The sequence below is a fragment of the Sus scrofa genome, chromosome 1 (genome assembly GCF_000003025.6).
Source record: "Sus scrofa isolate TJ Tabasco breed Duroc chromosome 1, Sscrofa11.1, whole genome shotgun sequence".
In the NCBI taxonomy this organism is placed as follows: Eukaryota; Metazoa; Chordata; class Mammalia; order Artiodactyla; family Suidae; genus Sus; species Sus scrofa.
In genome coordinates this window covers 228,952,006-228,965,381 of record NC_010443.5, presented here as the reverse complement: position 1 = coordinate 228,965,381, position 13,376 = coordinate 228,952,006, and the positions used below count along the sequence as shown (strand labels likewise).

General features: G+C 37.4%; 1 protein-coding gene and 1 pseudogene across 5 annotated transcripts in view; both read right to left on the bottom strand.

Moving 5' to 3' along the window:
- Window positions 1-13,376, bottom strand: part of PCSK5 (proprotein convertase subtilisin/kexin type 5) — a 453,468-nt gene that overhangs the window by 342,673 nt on the left and 97,419 nt on the right. The gene's annotated exons all lie outside the window — the stretch shown is intronic.
- On the bottom strand, window positions 8,249-9,519 carry LOC102157535 (annotated as a pseudogene).

Below are 13,376 nucleotides of genomic sequence, written 5' to 3'. Positions count from 1 at the left end.
CTGGCCTCGCTCAGTGGGTTAAGGATCTGGCATTGCCATGAGCTGTGGTGTAGGTCGCCAATGCAGCTGAGATCCTGCATTGCTATAGCTGTGGTGTAGGCTGACAGCTGTAGCTCTGATTCGACCCCTAGTCTGGGAACTTCCTTATGCTGATGGGGTGGCACTAAAAAGCAAAATAAATAAATGTGGCTTATACTGTCAACTTTTCTTTCCTCTTTTAGAGTACGAACTAATGACCCCTAAACTTAATGGGTGAAAAAAAATCATTATTATGGTTCATAGCTCTACGAGTTGGCATGGCTCAGCTGGATGGTCCTCCCTCAGGGCCTTTATGCAGTTGCAGTCAGATGTCCACTGGGGCTGAAGGCATCTGAAGCCTTGACCGACATGGAAATTTGAGACGGCTCTCCATTCACATGAAGAGCTGAAGAACTTTCAACCTGCTGTGTAAGATTTATTTATTAATGCAAACTTGTGCCAGCTGAGGTCCTGCTGAAGAACCTATGGCTACTGTGTAATCTTATTCCATAATAGCTAGAGGAATGGCAGTTACATTAACATTTCTTTACATCTGTTAACTGTCAAAACATTTCCTTCATTCACTTATGTTTTATTAGATTGTTTTAAATTTTCTAGTGCTGATTAAATGCTTTCTAGATGCTAAGCCTCCACCAGGGAATACGAAAACACATGGTCTGGCCTTCACAATTTGGAGTAGAAAATAATAAATAGGCAAATGAGACAAAATATAATTAAAGATTAAGGTAACAGTTATGAAGGAAATAAAAAAGAGACCTTGGATAACACAAAGGGAAATGTGTTATTAAATTTATAACTTGAGTTCTTTACAATTTTACTACTATTGAGCTGACTTCTATTCAAGGAACACAGAAACTTCATGTTGAAAAAACATGTTAGTAGGTATCAGACAATAAACCCCAGCCTTAGAAAAGCCAATTAGAGCAAAATTTAGATTCCAGACTTAATGCCATTTAAAATTAGAAAACAAAGTAAAACAAAAAATATTTTCACATTTCAAATAAAAACTTAAAATGAAAACATTTTCTTAGACAAACAAAATCTATAGCGATAAAGAGTGTGATATATGCCATCACTGTGATACATCTACAGAAAAATAAATCTATTTATGCTGTGAAGTAAAAACAATCTCACCTCTAATCAGTTTAGATAGCTACTAAAAAGCTTGCTTTAACATTGTTCCTTCTGGACTAAGGAAAAATAATTGTCTGCCTCTACCTGACATCTTTGCTTTCACTGTCCACTTGAAAATGTAAATGAGTATAAACTCTACAAAGTGGCTTGAAAGAAAAATGAAATATTTTGCTTGCACAGGCCCATAACAGCAGTAGGTGCTTCTTTGCCTGAGATAAGTAGTAGATGCTTCAGAAAAGATGAAGGATTCCATAATATATTTGTTTAGCTACTCCATCAAGGAACCTACAGAGAAGATTCCCTCTTTAACCTTGTGTAATTCTCTTCAGACCCTAAAGTATAATGAGCAAGAAAACCTAGTCATCTGTAACCCACCCTAGCAAGTATAATTGCAAATGTTTTTTTATTAATAAAAAAAGTTGAATCCTTTAAAGAATCTCACCAAGTGACTTGCTTTAATAGCATCCTACAGAATTCCTTCATTTAGAGAAAAATTGTAATTCCAAAAAAGTAGTTATACAAACACAGTGGCATATCTTCATTTATAGGCCACGGATGCTGATTTTTTTTTCTTTTTTTTTTGTCTTTTTGCCTTTTCTAGAGCTGCTCCTGCAGCACATGGAGGTTCCCAGGCTAGGGGTCCAATCAGAGCTGTAGCTGCTGACCTATACCAGAGCCACAGCAACACCAGATCCGAGCCGCATCTACAACCTATACCACAGTCCATGGCAACACCAGATCCTTAACCCACTGAGCGGGGGCAGGGATTGAACCCACAACCTCATGGTTCCTAGTTGGATTCGTTAACCACTGAGCCACGATAGGAACTCCCTGAACTTTCTTTATAGTAACTCTTATAATGGCATATTCAGGGTAGACTGGACTACTGCTCTTGTAACTCAAGGCACTTTTTTTTTTTCCCATTCACTAATTAAACACAATTAAATTCAAAACTAAGGTTGCAGCTTTCTACAGACACATTCACCAGGACTCTATACATATTTTAGAACACAGTTTTCCAAGCATCTGTGGTCCTTGAAAAATGTTAAAATGGAGTTGAAGAAATCCAAACAGCTGTGCATCCACCATGGCAGAAAAACTATGCCTTTTCTATTTCATTCTGCAACACCTTATTTTCATTAAAAAGGAACACATTCATTAAAAAGGGCACAGTGAACTATAAAAGGAAAGATCACTGTATTCAAAAGACTATAACTAAAACAAACAAGCCAAAAATAAAGCTTCCTTTAAAAACATGGGTTTGGGAGTTCCCGTTGTAGTGCAGCAGAAACGAATCCAACTAGTATCCATGATGGTGTGAGCTCAAAATCTCTGACCTCACTCAGTGGGTCAGGGATCTGGTGTTGCCCTAAGCTGTGGTGCAGGTCGCAGATGCGGTTTGGATCCCCTGTTGCTGAGGCTGTGGTGTAGGCCGGGCAGCTCTGATTTGACCTCTAGCCTGGAAACTTCCATATGACATCGACCCTAAAAAACAAAAGCAAAACAAACAAAGCAAAATGGGTTTCATCTATAAATCCTAAAATGACTTTCTAGTAAGGAAGACGCTGTTCGTTTGGAATGTTTTCAGTTAAAGAAAAGAAAGCCCAATGAGTATACTTAAAAAAGTTTTTTAATTATCACTCTGAAAGTGCCTCTTGGTTGCAAGATAACTGCCACAGCTCTCCTTACTACAATCCTCACCAGAATCATATATGGGAAGGAAGGAAGAAGTGATAAAAGGTTTTACAAGAGAAATAAGTCCCTCCATATCAGTAAATGTTTACTTGACATACTTCTACTACTGTTATTCACTGCTTATCTGACATTCAAATTTAAATGCATGTTCTGCATTTCATTTACTGAATGGGGCCACCCTTAGAACCACCAGTCTAACAGAAGGTAACTTTGTAGAATGATAATCATTTGTCTCCTGGTTTACTCAACTGTATCTGTTTTTTAGGGAAAATTTAATATTGCTATAACAGGAATTAAAGAGAAGAAAATATTTCTTGTATCCAAAATAAGCTCTGAAGAATCTAATTCCAGTTTCAATAGGAGAATGATAACCACCTAAATCTCAATCTCTTCAAAAAAAAGAAAAAAAATATGTAGCTCAAATAGGAGAAAATACTAAAATATTGACAACACATACCTATACCATACCTGGTTGAAAAAGAGTATAATGAACCTCCAAAATACGCATTAACAGGAGAAAAACATGCTAATCCCATAGAACTAGCTCTGGCAATGATGTCAGTCAGGTGAACACTGAGCAAAAGTAAAGGAGCAAAATTCCTGTGGTGAAACAACACAGATAAAACCACCACACAGTGCAAAGGAGCAGAGATGGCCATCTTAGAAAGCACCATTTCTGGGGAAGCAGGGGAACTTGGAAGGGGTGCTCTGTGAGGAATGGATGGGAAAGGAGTTAAGAAGACAAACCACCCTCCTTCAACTCCCTCCAAAAACAGTGACCAAAACAATATGCTGTACCAAAATATTAGCATATTGTTGAACAATGGAACTTATTAACCAGTCAGCTTTCTACACACAACTGTTACTTAAGATCGAAGAAAAGAAAACATTTCAAAGTGAAATGGAAACCAGTAGACAACTATGCATTCAATATTTCTATAAGAACAAAATATAAAGTGAATCAAAATATTCCATTTACAGAAATTCTGCTTAAGAAAATCTGCAGTGGAACACAACACACGAACCTAAAGGAAATACACTAAAATAGAATCTGAAGAAAAAAGGAAAGAAAAGAATCTGAGACAGGAAAATATATCTCAAATTTTTAAATTCTAGAACATTATATGGATAGAAAAAAGGAAGATGTGAAATTAGACTTGACTAAGTCCTAGAAATAAACCAAAGATGAAATTATGTTAAAAGCAAAAACTAAATTACAAAGTGTTTGAGAGAGAATTGATTCAACTGAAAATATAACCAGGAACAGAGGAAAGGCATAAATAATGTGAAAAGAACAAAACTAAAGTAGTGGTCAAAAGGATTCAAGAGCAAGTAAGCAATAAAACAGGCAAAGAAGGTCCAATATGCTTAAAACTGTGTCTAATATTTTTTTAATTTTTTTTCCTCTTTTTTTTTTTGGCTGTACCCATGCTATAAGTAAATCCTAAATCCCTGAGCCAGGGATGGAATCCAAGTCACAGCTGCAACCTATGCTGTAGCTGTGGCAATGCCGATCTTTAACCTGATGCACCATGGTGGGAATTCCAAAACTACACCTAATTTTTCAAGCACAAAATCCCCTGGGTCTCTAGACTTAAAAAAAAAAAAAAAAAAAAAAGAGTCACTTGCAAAGAAAGAAAAATAAACCAAGGTATCTTTCATGTATTAAGCTTATATTATTTATACAATTAAGGACTCGAGAAATACTGCACTTGCAAGCCCCTCCTAGGTAGTCTAGCAGATGTGCTTCATCCAACCAAGATATAACTTGCAAAAGAATTGATGGTGTGCATGAAAATATAATTAACTGTAGCTCTAAGAATAGAAGCAAAGGTGGGAACAAGGATGGAAGAAGACTAAGTATGTGCTAGGTGTTCTGACAAAGTAGGAATAATGAATGGAAGATGGGAGGGGAAAAGAAATAGAAATGGTAAAATAGAGTAAGCTAATGAATAGTTGGATAGGGAAGAATTAAAGGATATGGTTTAAAGTTGATAATCTAAATATAGAAAGAAAAAAGGACCTGAGGAGGTTTAAAAGTCATTTGTCTTAATCACTAAATTAATAATATAAACCTTCCCCGAAGCCAAAAGATATTATTTTAAAAGAGTAAAAACAGGCCACATAATGAAACAGTAAAATTACGCAATACAAATCATTTATATCATAATATGACAATAGGTCAATAACATGACAAGAGTTGAGGCTTTTTGGTCCTATCTATAAATGTAAATGGGCTTAAAAATCTCCACTAATAGAAAAATGCATTAATTAAGAGTGGTTCACAAAGCAGACTCTTAACTCCAAAAACAGAGTTAAGTTGAATGTCCAAGAACAAAGGGTTATGGTAATGCAAATTATACAAAAGCAGGCATTGTGTTTTTGACATCAGCTGAAATACAAAGAAAGGCCATTTCTCATCTATCAAACTACCCAAAATGCAGCCATTGACAATATGGCAAGGTGAGGGGAGCAGGTCCTCTCAAACGTGGTTAAGGGGAATATAAACTGTTCTAGCCCCTGCTGGTGGGGATTAGGCAAGACTGAACATTAAACCTACATTTGTTTCTACCTTTTGACTGAGCCATCCTGAAACTACAACTCCAATGACACACACAAAAAACATGTACAAGCTTATTCACTATGGAGTTATCTGTAAAAACAAAATATTTTACAAAAATAAAATAAAAAACACATTGATGTCTGGTCAAATCAACTACAGTAACTCTCCCATAACACAGCTGTGAAAAAAAGAGGATCTCTATGAACTAATAAGGAAGGATTTCCAGGGTAGACTAAGTGACAAAAGCAAAACGGAAGGAAAATGGCCTTTTTAGGAGTTCCCATCGTGGTGCAGTGGTTAACGAATCCGACTAGGAACCATGAGGTTGCGGGTTCGGTCCCTGCCCTTGCTCAGTGGGTTAACGATCCGGCGTTGCCCTGAGCTGTGGTGTAGGTCGAAGATTTGGCTCGGATCCTGCGTTGCTGTGGCTCTGGTGTAGGCGGCGGCTACAGCTCCGATTCGACCCCTAGCCTGGGAACCTCCATATGCCGTGGGGAGCGGCCCAAAGAAGTAGCAAAAAGACAAAAAAAAAAAAAAAAAAAAAAAAAAAAGGTCTTTTTAGTATTCCATGTATCTCACTTCGATACACATGTTTTACATATTCCAAAATACATTTCAACTAATAAAATTAAATATATAAAGATGGGGAAAGGAGCTCTAAAAGTGAACAGAACAGAAAGAAACAAGGACAGACAGCTGCCATACAGCCACACCAGGATCCAAGTGAAAGCCAAGCCAGCACCTCCAGACCACCCACCACCGTGTCCTCAGATATCATGCGTTGCTCTGACTGAGGGGGCAAGGCAGCTGTCTCTTCTTTAAGGCTCTCTGGTGAGGGCTTTCCAACAGCGACCTTCATTCACTCTGCCCAAGGAAACTGCATGGAACAAAGATGCTCTCCCAGGCCCTGAGATTTCTGTTGGGCTGGGTGACTGACCTCTATTTCTGAGTCTCATGCTACCTCTTATTCACTACTTATGATCCCCTAAATCGCTTTGTCCCAAAGGTATCTGACAAGACAGACACTCAGCAGTCAGAAAACAAGAAGACAATAGGGAAGTCCCCTTCGTGGCTCAGTGGTTAACCAATCCGACTAGGAACCATGAGGTTGTGGGTTCAATCCCTGGCCTCACTCAGTGGGTTAAGGATCCAGCATTGCTATGAGCTGTGATGTAGGTCGAAGGCAAGGCTCGGATCCTGAGTTGCTGTGGCTGTGGTGTAGGCTGGCGGCTGCAGCTCTGATTGGAAACCTAGACTGAGACTGGGAACCTCCATATGCCCTGAGTGCGGCACTAAAAAAGACAGGGAAAAAAAAAAAAAAAAAAGAAGAGAATAGGGAACAAAGTGAGGAGGAGAGAAGAATGTGTGGATCCCCAAGAATTTTTCTAACACCAAAGTAGCGGCTCCTGTTTTCTCCATAAGATTTCTACTAGAAACTACTAGTGGCTATCTTCTAATCACGAAAGAAAGCTTGTTTCAGAGTGTTACCAACCACTAAAGCTATCCTCAGTGGCAGGAAGAATTAGGTTCCTATTGTACCTCTTGCGTCACATAAGGGAGGCATGTCCCATCTGGGGTAAGGTGAGCCAATAAATACCCCCCCACACTAGTTTTCCTTCTCCCAATTTGGGCTTACTTTTCTTTCACTTACAAGTCAGTCTCAATTGAAACAACATTTCATTTTAAAATGTATTCCCTTGTACAAATAAATGTGACAAACTATTCGTTCACATTCACATTCCCCTCTCCTCAATTCACAAAGCAAACTGGGATAATAAAGATTCTGAGAAGTCCTGAAATAAAGAAACCTTTTTAAGTCTGTTCCAATCACTATGTCCCAACCCCAGTGATTCTGAAGATGCCTATGAACAATCCTTAGAAGCCTCATTCCATGAGAAATAGTTTCTGTAATAATTGTGTGGAAATCACACGCCTGCAAAGAAATCCTGTCATGTTTCATCATTTAATTGCAATATCACTTTAATTTCCATGTTACGAATTTGAGGTCCAAACTAAAGATTTTAACTCAATGTTAAAATGCCTAACTATGCAGTTAAATATTACAGAAAGTTAGTTATTTCCCAGTTTGCCTGTAACACAATCTTTTCACATTTGTATCCCAAGCAGGTTGAATATGCCTGATAGACAGGAGAGCTCAATACATGTTGTTGAACAAATAAAATCATTACCAATTTACTTTTTTCTGTGGGAATTGCATTTCCTGTTGCTTTCCTTCATTTTCCCTCCTGTTACACATGGAATTAATGCTTTTATTGAGCAGTCTGCGGTAACTATTAGTTCTTAAGTCCTGGGAGGACAGAACTAATTCAATGCTCATTAGCGTGTACAACTAGTTTAAATGATTTGTTCACTGCACATTTCTTTTACGTGTCCAGAGTGAATCAGGTTTGATCATTATGAATCTCTTGAATCTTTCATTTTCTTGGATGGTCTTGCCTTGCCTCATCTTTCAAACCAATAAAGAATGGCAAGTTTAACACATTCTTTTCTAAAGTAGTCACATTAAGAGAAATAATTAAATGCTATTGTGCATAGACCTAGTGCAGTTAGTTTCATCCCTTCAAAATAGAATATTAATATCCAGGCATCAGGATGCTGGAACAGATGGTGCTGCTTCTCTCCATTTGTACCTGCACAAGCTGGAACACATGTCTCTGTAATATTTTCTATCCTTCTGAGGACAGCAAAGAATGTGAAATAAACTAAAACATACTGATAAAAAAACTATGATAGTAGAATAGACTTAAAACCATGTAACATTTTGTATACAGATTTCATTTTTAAAGAATGGGAGACAGTTTATCTTGAGAAGATTGTGGAGCAACATGAGAGGCACTTTAAATTTCTGTAGAAAGAGATATATTCCAGAGGAATTTCAAACAAGTAATGTGACCAGATAACATATGTAGCAGGTTTTTTGTTTGTTTGTTTGTTTGTTTGAAGATTTGATGTTATTTATTTCTCTTAGAACATCTCATTTATGACTGGACTCAGACTTAGAGGTAGAAGCTCTCAGAGAGGATAGCCTCTGTTTCTTGGCAATCTGTTCCTGACTTTTTTCTTTGGCCTCCTTCATTCTCTTGGCCAAAAGTTTAGCATACTCTGCAGCCTCTTCCTTAAGTTTCTTAGTACGTTGTTTCTTCAGAGCAATACGGCAACGTTTGTGTTGCAGAACACGTGGAGTAACAAGACGCTGAATCTTGGGTGCTTTGGTCCTACGTTTCTTACCTTCTTTGTTTAGGGGCTTTCTCACTACCTACTGACGGACATCATCTTCCTTAGAGAGACTGTAAAGTTTGCGGATTCTGCTAGCTCTTTTAGACCCCAGGCAGCGAGGCACAATAGTATCGGTGAGTCCAGGAATATCCTTCTCCCCTTTTTTTACGATGACCAAATTGAGAACACTTAGATTGGCATCCACAATGCAACCCCGAACTGATTTGCGCTTTCTTCTCCAGTCCCCTTGGTCTGTAACAGGAATGCCCTTTACACAGTAGCAGGTGGACTCGGCCATGGTCAAGACACCCTGCTTCATGGGGAATCCTTGTTTGTCGTTCCCACCACTGATTCGGACCACATAACCCTTCCATTCTTCACCCAGAGTGTCAGCAGCAACTTCTGTGGCCATGCGTTTCTGATAAAATGTACAAAGTTTTTGCTCATCGTCCACTTCAATGAGATTTTGGCAGCCAGTGGCCAGGAAAGAGATGTTCAACTTCATCCTCAAGCAGCCGACGCCTCCGAGGCATCACGAAAAAGAGCACATATGTAGTTTTAATTGTTTGCAGTTACCACGGTGCTAGTGGTAGTACTGTTAGTTGAAAATATTGTCACATATAGGAAGATAAAAGTCACATAAGTAAGATAAAACCAGTGATGAATTCTGTTGGTATCACTGAGAAAAGGATTTTCATCATGGGAAAAGAAACACAGGTAAGACTGATGAGGATGAATAAACTCTGCAGAATTTATCTTAAATTGAAAATATCTGTTTGAGCTCAGGGTATATTTTATACATAAAAATACTTATTTCCAACTCTATTCAACAAAAAGACCTAAGAAAAGGGAATGTTATTCCGCCATAAAAAAGAACGAAACAATGCCACCATGGATGGACCTAGAGATTATCATACTAAGTGAAATCAGACAGAGAAAAACAAATATATCACTTATGTGTGGAATCTCATTAAAAATAATAGACAAGAACTTCTTTAAGAAACAGAAACAAACTCACAGATTTCAAAACCAATCTTATGGTTACCATAGGTGAAACCATGGTAGGGAGGGAAAAACTGAGAGGGTGGGAACAACACATACCATGTGACTGTATAAAATAGATGATTAATGAGAAAAGGAAAATCTACTCAATAGTTTGTAATAACCTACATGGGCATAAAGAATGGATATATTTATACGTATGACTGATTTACTTTGCTCTACACCTGAAATGAATACAATATTGTAAATCAACAATACTCCAATAAAATTAATTTTTTTTTAAAAAGGCCTAAAGAATGATGCAATAGTATTCATATTGTGGCCTCTAAATATCAATTTTTTTAAAAAAGAGAACTAGGGGTAGATGGAGAAATGGTTGGTTCCATGTCTGCAATAGGAAATATGTAAGATGAGTATGAAACAGCTTGTCAAAGAATACTTAAGTCATATCAAAAGGACCTAAGAGGGAAATTGGATGGCTTCTCACTAACCAAAAATGGGGCATTTTAAGCAAGAATAAGATTTATAATTTCAATGAGCTATAATACATGAAATACATTTAGGTCCATGAATTACAATGAAGTGATGAAAAAAAGTTCACTGGTGCTTTTTGGCAAATGGTAGGGATATAACCCCTCGTAAATAACCCCCTACCTGTAGGAAAGTATACCTCACTGTACCAAATAATTGACGATTCTCTTTATTAACGTATTTCTCCCAATAAGTGAAGAAGGAATTACAGAAGGAGATTACTATTTTGCAAATCCCAAAGAATAATTAAAGGATCTGCACAATGGTAGCTGCTAAGATTGCAGAGTGACAAACAGCCATGTTGTACCTCCCGATGGAAATACCCATGCTGACTAGATAGTAAGCAGTCACACATTCCTCAAAATAAAAAACGGATTTGAATCGGGTCAAGCCTTTAGCTTTTACTATCTATCAGTTTATTGATAATACTGGAAAAAGAATGTACTAACTGTCCCCATGAGAATTCAGTTAGCAAAACAATCGAGACCACAGGAAGCTCTTAGTAACTTAGATTCTTCAACGAAATATTTTCAAAGGAAAGAATAAAGATGATCTATAGAATAAAGAGGCATATCAGTCAACCAATGGATGAGACTTATTTGGATCTTGACTCAAGCTACAAAGAAAAGAGCACGTTCCAATAGGGAGAATCTGAAAATTCACTGGCTGTTTGATAATAAGAAATTATCATATTTAACCTGTTCTAATTATATTACAGTTTTCTGTTAAAAAAATGTTCCTATCTTTTAAAAAATTTCATTTTTATTAATGTATGGTTGATTTAGAGTGTCATATCCATTTCTGCTGTACAGTAATCCAGTCCATCCATATATATGTACATATATATGTATTGTTTTCCTCATACTATCTTCCATCATGCTCTATCCCAAGAAAGTGGATATAGTTCCCTGTGCTGTACAGTAGGACCTCATTGCTTATCCATACTAAAATGTAAAATGTTCCTTAACTTAAAGAGATACATACTATAATATTCAGGGATGAAATGAAATTAAATGAAATGTGTGAGTTGCCTTAAGATAATCAGAATGAGGGGGCAATAAATGAGTGACCACTGGCCTTGAGTTGGTAACTATTGAGATTGGTGATGGGAACAGGGGTGTTCATTCTATTATTCTCTCTCTACTTTTGCTTTAAACTTCCACAAAGTTTCTGTAACATTTGCAATGAAAGCTGGTTAAATAGGGACCAGTTATGATTCTCAACCTGGAATATAGACCATCAGGTTCGCATGGAGTGATAGAGACACGAATTTCTGATCAACTACCAGGAAGTGTTTTTAAACAAGTTGGTCATTATGGAAAGAAAGGGCTGGTGACTGAAAACAATCTATTTCTGGTGACTGAAAATATACAAGGTGGGTATTAAGCACGAACTGAGGGCTTGCATTAAGTCATTTTTCCGTCCCATTCCAAACTGGTGGTTCCTGAGGTTTATCCCCACCACCAATACCTTCTTAAAGACCGCCTGATGCAAAGCACTAATTTCAAAAACATTCAAAGCACTTATTTCTGGGTGCTTGTGTATTGTCCATGGCTGTGAAGCAGAAGGGCCTGGGCTACAGAGCACAGGCAAGAAAGCAAAATGTGAACAAGCATATAAAATATGCTATACCAGACTAGGAATAATAATTAAAAAAAAATGCATATACTTGCCATGTTTAACCTACTACTGCTCAGTCCTGCTGAATTTTTTTGAGTTAAATGAAAGATAAGGATGGTTTCTTTATCACTAGGTAACACATTCAAACATCAGATTTTTAAGACAACTTTTTTTTTTTTTTTTTTGCTTTTTAGGGTGCACCTGCAGCATATGGAAGTTCCCCAGCTAGGGCTTGAATAGGAGCTGCAGGTACCAGCTGCCCTATGCCACAGCCACAGCCATGTGGGATCCAAGCCACATCTGCAACCTATACCACAGCTCACAGCTCATGGCAATGCTGGATCCGTAACCCACACAGCAGGGTCAGGGATCGAACCCACATCCTCACTGATATTAGTCAGATTTCCTTTCTGCTGTGCCACAATGGGAACTCCCCCTTTAAAAAAAAAAAAATGGGACCTGGAAAAATCACATGGAAGTGCATGTGTGTTCTATTTGAAGATGATTATTACTTTCCCCTCCCCAGGCTATTTAGGCGTTTTTCTGCTTTCTGAGTCTTCTCATCACTGGATTGCTAAGACTCAATTCTTTTATTCCTTTAATTTCCTGGCCAAGTTCACTGCCAGCCAAAATGAAGGACAAACAGCATTCCAGAGACCTCCATCTCAGATGAACTTAGAATTTGAATTCTCAACATAATAAATACACTTGCAGACACTCTCACCTTTTAGGAAGAGCAAATGTGGTCCTGGGAATTCGGAAAGTGATGAAGTCTAAATGACCAAACCTCCACTCACTTGATAAGCATTTATTGAGTACTTACTAAGAGAACCCTACTTACTGGCAAAGAAATGTGTTAAAATCAGGCAAAAAATGTGCCTTGATCACTAGAACTAACCCCAATACTGGGTGAAAAGTAAATGAGAAATGATGAATTCAGAAAAACTGATTTAAAATACTTGAATCAACATGTTAAGACAACCACAGATTACGTGAGCTCAAGGGTCAATGCTATCTGCTCTACAACGGAAAATGAGTTACTAATTAAGGAAAAATCTGACTAAAATTTTGATAACAACTTTGTTTCTGTCAACTGACCCTTCATCAGGTTAGTGTCAGGCTCAAAGGGCAAGACTACAGGTGTACTTTTACTCTTTTAAAGTTTTAATGTTTTTAAGTTGAGAATATAAACCACCAGTATGTAATATGTTATATTCCATATATTTGCTCAAGGAAATTAACGAAGAAGATTGTAATAATTTGCACTGGGCAAGAAAGACTATTATCTGAAGTGATTTTGTTTTTTTTTGTTTTTTGTTTTTTTTTTTGTTTTTTTTGTTTTTTTTACTGGCCTCTTCTAGAAATATTTTAACTAGTTAATTACAGGTTAACTTAATACCACTAGTATACTGACTTCTATCACAGCCATCACATGGGCTAATGAAATCACAGGAAATCAACCCAATCATCATGAGTTAATCAGTAAGTTCCAATTAGGGTTTTGTTATTGGTACCTTCAATGAACTACCATCAACTGATTAGACAAACTGATTAC